General features: G+C 42.4%; 1 protein-coding gene across 1 annotated transcript in view; it reads left to right on the plus strand.

The window, feature by feature from the left end:
* BEND7 (BEN domain containing 7) overlaps positions 1 to 6,000 on the plus strand; it is a 159,918-nt gene that overhangs the window by 72,064 nt on the left and 81,854 nt on the right. The gene's annotated exons all lie outside the window — the stretch shown is intronic.

The raw sequence follows: 6,000 nt of genomic DNA on the forward strand, positions 1-6,000 counted from the left end.
TCATCACCCGCTGGAATACAGCACGTGAGAATATTTGCATTGAAAATGTTCTTAACATCAGAGATGCAGATGCTTGAGCAAACTGCTTCTGTAAGAGGCCCAACCCCTAGTAATCAGAGGAGCTCAATGCCCTGCATTCAGAGAGATTTTGCACATTGAATATGAAAAGCTACAGTTTTCTCACATTCTGTTTCATCTGCCTGATAACCTCAGAACAGCAAGTCCTAAGAACTTAGTGTCACAACGTTTTGCCTCCCCAAGCCCTGAGACATTAAAAAAGAATATTTTAACATGAAATGACATTTCTGTTTAGATCAGGGATCATCCATTTTATGATGAAATTCACATGCGTTCTGGCCTCACCTCCCTCGCAAAAAGCTTTGAGAGGCAGTGTCATTGCTCTTCCTATAATGGGCACCCGATGAATACTGTGTTTTAAGTGAGGGATTGAATGTGCCCATCCATCTAGCCTGGGTGGCACATTCCTAACACTGTAACCCGATCAGCTGAATACAGCATCTCACTGCCACACCTGCTGCAGGGTTAAGCCATAGACTTAATTCCGACTTCTTATCTGACTCTCAAGTAATCCTTCCGACCCCCGGGCTCCTCCCTCTGCATCGGTTCTCACCCGAGAGCCTGAGGGACAGGTGTCTGATCAGTGAGCCATGCGACAAAGAGTGTATCCCCTCAGTTGGTCTCAAGACTCTTTATTCACGTCCCTCAAAATACCTGAAGGTTCTCTAACAACCAAACCCGGACACACCGCGCCCCCCCCCCAAAAAAAAACCCTGTAAATGAAAAAGCTCAACTCAGTGTTTTCTCTCCATTTGGGGTGGTAAGTTTTAAGTTAGATCCAGCAAGTATGAGAGGAGTCATTAGTCTGTGTAGGAACTCACAGACAGCACTTACCCTGAGTTCACGGTATAGCCGAAATGTACGTTAGTGAACTTCAGAGCAGCCAGAAAACTCGGACACGCAAATGATACGGTGCTTTCTCTGTCACTGAGTAGCTAAGCAACAGATCGATGGACAAATAATGAAATGACTGCAGAGGGCAAGAGTAACCGGCTTCTATCACGTTCTCACTGTATATAGTCATTATAGAAATTACAGAAAGGGGAGTTCTTGTTTGGCTATGTTTCCACACTTATGAATCAAGAGAACTGAAATGCATGATCTCTATTGTTCCTTCCCAACCTGTGCTCCTCTGAGTATCAGGACAACTCCTATCAGCCTTGTTCTGACCACCCACTCCAGGTAGAGGCATGAAGCCCCGCTACTAATGATGAAACTGTGCCCTTTCGGGAGGCCCTCTGGAGGAACACCTTGCTGTTCCAGTTGTACTTTCCAGGGTTCCTCCCCCATCAGCCCCCATGACCCCAGGACATTTGCACTGCCCGTCCTGGCCACCATCTGACACAGTGGGCTTTTAAGAAGTATTATTATTGGAAAACCATTCCCTTGAAATAATACCTTTGCGTTTTCCTGTCTGAAGATGGAGGCAGAGAGAAGTTTCAGATGAGAAAACTGAAATACAGGATGGTAGAACCACCTCATGGAACTGAAAAGAATTTCAAGGAATCTGAGAAAGAAGGCATGTTAGAGATCATCTAGTCCTGTCCCTTCTTTTTATCCAGTCCTTTTATTTTACAGGTAAAAAAGCCTGAGGCCCAGAAACACTAAATGACTTTCTCAAGGTCTCACAGCTGGTTGGTTGCCTGGCCGGAGCCCAGGCCTCTCAACTCCCAGCCAATCCACCGCGTAGCTTTCTTACACCTTCTCTGCATGTTTCCTAAAGATCCTAAGAGGTGATGGATGTACTAATCCCTTTAGGATTCCATCTCAGTGTCACCCCGTCTTCACAGTTAGAGTGTCTGTCGTAAGTCAGCCTGAAGTCCGCTGCAGCTTCAGCTCTCGGCTTCTTCCCAAGAAGACCCTACCCAAGGCTGTGAGGCCCTAAGGAGGACAATAGTAGGACACCTCCTGCAGGTTTTTTCACTAGACTCCTGATAGATATTTGATACAAATCACTAAACAGCATGATAAATAATACCACTTATCACCTCAAAAAGGGGAAGAGAAGTCACGGATTGGTGCCCAAATTTTGCAGTAATGGAATTAAACAATCTTGATTAGACTGGCATGTCTCTGGAGTGCCTCTCACGTAAAATCCCAGTCTGGGGCTTCTCTGAACACAGCACCATGACTTAGTCCTCCCCGCTTTTCCGTGTCTCCTTAATGAGACCGTCCGAGGGATGAACTCCACCTTTCTCGTCCATGCAGCTTCCTCCCTGGATTGGAGACTCACTGGCCAGACCTTCCTCATCTGGTCTGTCTGAGCTGGCAACAGTTGGTCCTTTTTAAAGATTTAACCGTGCCTTTATTACCTTATTAAGGTCTTTTTTCTCCTTCCAAATTCATGCGTGTTGGGAAGGGGTGGGACGGGGCAATAAATCCCCAAGTGTTTCGATGAACCAGAACCGACCAGGCCACGGTTACAGTCAGGCGTCAGATGACATTTATCTCAGTCCGTTAACACTTAAGCAAACTTCTGTTTGTCTAGTTTTAACAAAAATGGATACAGATTTTTCTAGTGGAAAAACATATTTTCTTAATTTCTTTTCCCTCAACCCTGTCAGTAAGCGTTTTTGAGCGATGCCAGGAGTCAGCACTGAGTTAGGTTCTGGTGAACAAATCCCGCCCTCAGACCAGAGGCAGAGGCTACTACAGCCCAGGGGTTGGAGACAGAGCTCTGATAAAGGAGAAAAACCACCATAAGGGAACAATTTTGGGGGGGGGGGGAGAGTACAGAGAATAAAATCAAAACAGTACTGAAATTTGAAGGAGGCTTCTGGATTTGAAATAGAATAGTGCAGAGCGCACCTAGGCTTAGCACTTTTTGCTCATAAATTGGCATTCTTTTGCATACATTTTAGAAATTAATACAGAAAAGTGTAAGGAAGAAAATGTAAATTACTTTTACCACCCAGAGACAACCATTATTGTTGGGTGTTTTTTCCCAGACTTTTCTCTATATTTTTAAAATTTATATAACGGAGGTCAAATCCATCCAATTTTGTTTCCTAAAGTTTTGTTCTGTTTTGTTTTACCACCTAACAAGCGTTTCCCATTTTATTACAAATCTCCATACACATTATTTTAATAGCTGTACTATATTCCATCTTACAGGTCATATCATATTTTATTTAGCCATTTTCTACTCCTGGATGATAGATATGAACATACTCTAATAGGAACCCACATTCATGGGTTTTCCTGTAAAAATCATCATTACAGATTTCTAATGGCTAAAATTACTCATTCGGCACACCTAAAGCCTTGGCTAAAAAATACTGATTTAGAGGTGAAACACAGACACCTTACCAATGAGGTCCCGCGTCTGGCCGTGTCATAGAAAAGCGTACAACTCTTCCTTAGAGAAGTGGCCCCCCTTCACTTTCTTGTCTCTGTTGTAGGTCATATATTTGACACCAGGAGAGAAAACACGGAAGACACAGAGACAGCTTTCACTGCCTAGGCCTCCCTTTAGCGACACTTCTTAGCGCACGTATCTCCTCCATTGGAATTTCCTCAAAGATCCACTAGCATTTCAGGTTACTGCAAAGTGTGGGCGTTCTGTGAAGATGACCCGTCACGTTTGAATAGTTTTCATATTCTTTCTTTGTAATGTGTGATAATCAAGCCTCCAATTTGGTCTAAGATTTTTAAAAATCATCTTTAGAGTTGAATTCTCAGCCTTTAAATGTCCAGCATATCACTGGGTTGGTTCAATGTCCATGAAAAAGAAGCAGGTTTTTTTTCCCTGTTTTTTTTTTTTTTCTTTTTCAGTGTGAATATGGTATAGAGTTTTGAAGCGTATTTATTTTAAAGTAAATTGCTTAGTTGCAGTATAGAGGAGAATGGCTCTTTCCAGACCAAGAAAGCAGTGTTGAAGGCCAAACCTAATTAGAATCTTCAACAGCTTAGAAGATGGAAAAGTTGTTTCGGGAGACGGGACAGCTCTGATCTATTAGATGAAATCATTTGTGGCATCATTTTCTCCCCAGAATAATCATTTGTCACTGATAAGTGCAAACGATACGTAAATTCTTAGGAAAGAAAAATCTTTCACGTAGGCTGTGTCAACACAGCAACAAAATAACTAATTAAAAGGTGAGAAGCTCAAAGTAACCAGCTATCCACATGACACCCGACAACTGTTCTAACAGATGGTTTTAGCTGAGTGGTCCAGGGTTGTGGCATCATGTGGCAACTGTCCACAAATGTACTTGATCTTATACACTTCACGTGGCTCTGGTACACCTGCCCCCCGCTTTATATAAAACCAACAAGTGAAAATGTGGATTCATTTTAAAGAAATATTTTTGGCATGTGGGTATTTGTTTCACAGAGATATTTGCCTCCAGATTCCTTTCTCTAGTAAGGTGGTGAATTTAAAATACCTGTTTATTTGGAGGCATTGCATTTACACTTCATTTATTGTATAAAGCAAATTACCGTGAAGTTTTGGCACTTGACCCAAAGGCCAAAAGTTGGCTTGAAAGAAATTTGGACAGTAGAAACACCAGACCCTCAGGGCGTGGGGAGGGGAAATGCTGTGCTACCATTTAACACACGTCCCTAGCACTTATTTTATCAAATCGGAGCGTGTAAGAGCTCAGAGTTACTGTTAGTCCCACTCCCTCGGTTTGTGGTAAGGCAGCTAAGGAGGAATGAGGATCATGGTTGCCCAGCGCCGGGCAACAAGCCATCAATGGGCTGGCCAAGCCGGGAACCTCAGTTCCTGACTACCCCATCCCAGGTACCTGTACCATCACGTCACTCGCGGCAGCTAACCCTGGGCTAGGAGGGGAGCTCTAGGCGGAGGCAGTACCCACTAAAGACCAGCTAATCAACCCAAGACCATAGGAGGCATTCCTGTGATGTGACAAAGCTGGTCTAGGCGTGGCTTATGGAATCAATCCACCTGCTAGCCAGCTACATCTCATACACGTGTGTCTTATCTTCTTTTCGGAGCCTCAAGGAAGGTTCAGATCAATGGTTTCCATCACAGGTTTAGCTAGTTCGATTTCAGGCCAGTTAGTAACCCCTTCCCTGACACCAGTCTCTCTGTTCATCAAGGAGTCTAATGAAGCATTGTGGACCCAGGCTTTTGTTTTTCTGCAAGATATGTTGTAAAAGTTGTCTTCTGCCTCTCAGAAGGAAGCCTTTCTCAAGGGAATTGAAAAGATTAATTAGTGACCTTTCAACTCTGTTACAGTAAGATGAATACATTACGAATAAAAGTAGAAACATTTACCTTACAGCTGTGGAATCTGTTAAATATACACCATGAACCTTCAAAGCACTTCCTGCCAAGACTGGGCGAGAGCTTGAATTTTTCACTACTTGAGGAATGGGTGGGGATTGTTCGGCTCTCGAATATGTGCAATGGATTCACAGATTGGAAATACACGGCATAAAACTGCAACCGTAAAATCGTATTTTATAAATTAAAACTGTGTTTACTTAACTGCGACTACTGTTCAGACTGTATTCAGAAATCCTTTTTATAGGCTTTCTTAGCAAAAAAAAAAAAAAAAAGAATTATTCCATACCTATGGATAAGGTCTCAATCTTCTGTATGTATGTTTTATTAATATGTAAATATTTAGATTTTTTTAAGATTACTATGTTCTTTAAAAAAAATTCAACACAAGGCTAGTTGTGAAAATGGTGTATAACACGTGCTGTGATATCAATTCCCAAGACGCCCTTTATGTCTGTTCTGGAAGAATACAATAAATTACTTTAATTGAACGCGCCTGTCTCCTGCCTGTGTGCCAGCCCTCCTGCCTTTATGAAGTGGAGACAATGCTAGCCATTAATTAAAAGGTATTTATTAGTACTCTGGTGATCTTATGCAGAAAGTTTTCTCTCCGTATGAAGTTAATTTTTAAAAATAAACGAATGAACCAGATTGCCACCAGAAAGAGT

This window comes from Lipotes vexillifer, unplaced genomic scaffold (assembly GCF_000442215.2).
Source record: "Lipotes vexillifer unplaced genomic scaffold, Lipotes_vexillifer_v1.1 scaffold534, whole genome shotgun sequence".
In the NCBI taxonomy this organism is placed as follows: domain Eukaryota; kingdom Metazoa; phylum Chordata; class Mammalia; order Artiodactyla; family Lipotidae; genus Lipotes; species Lipotes vexillifer.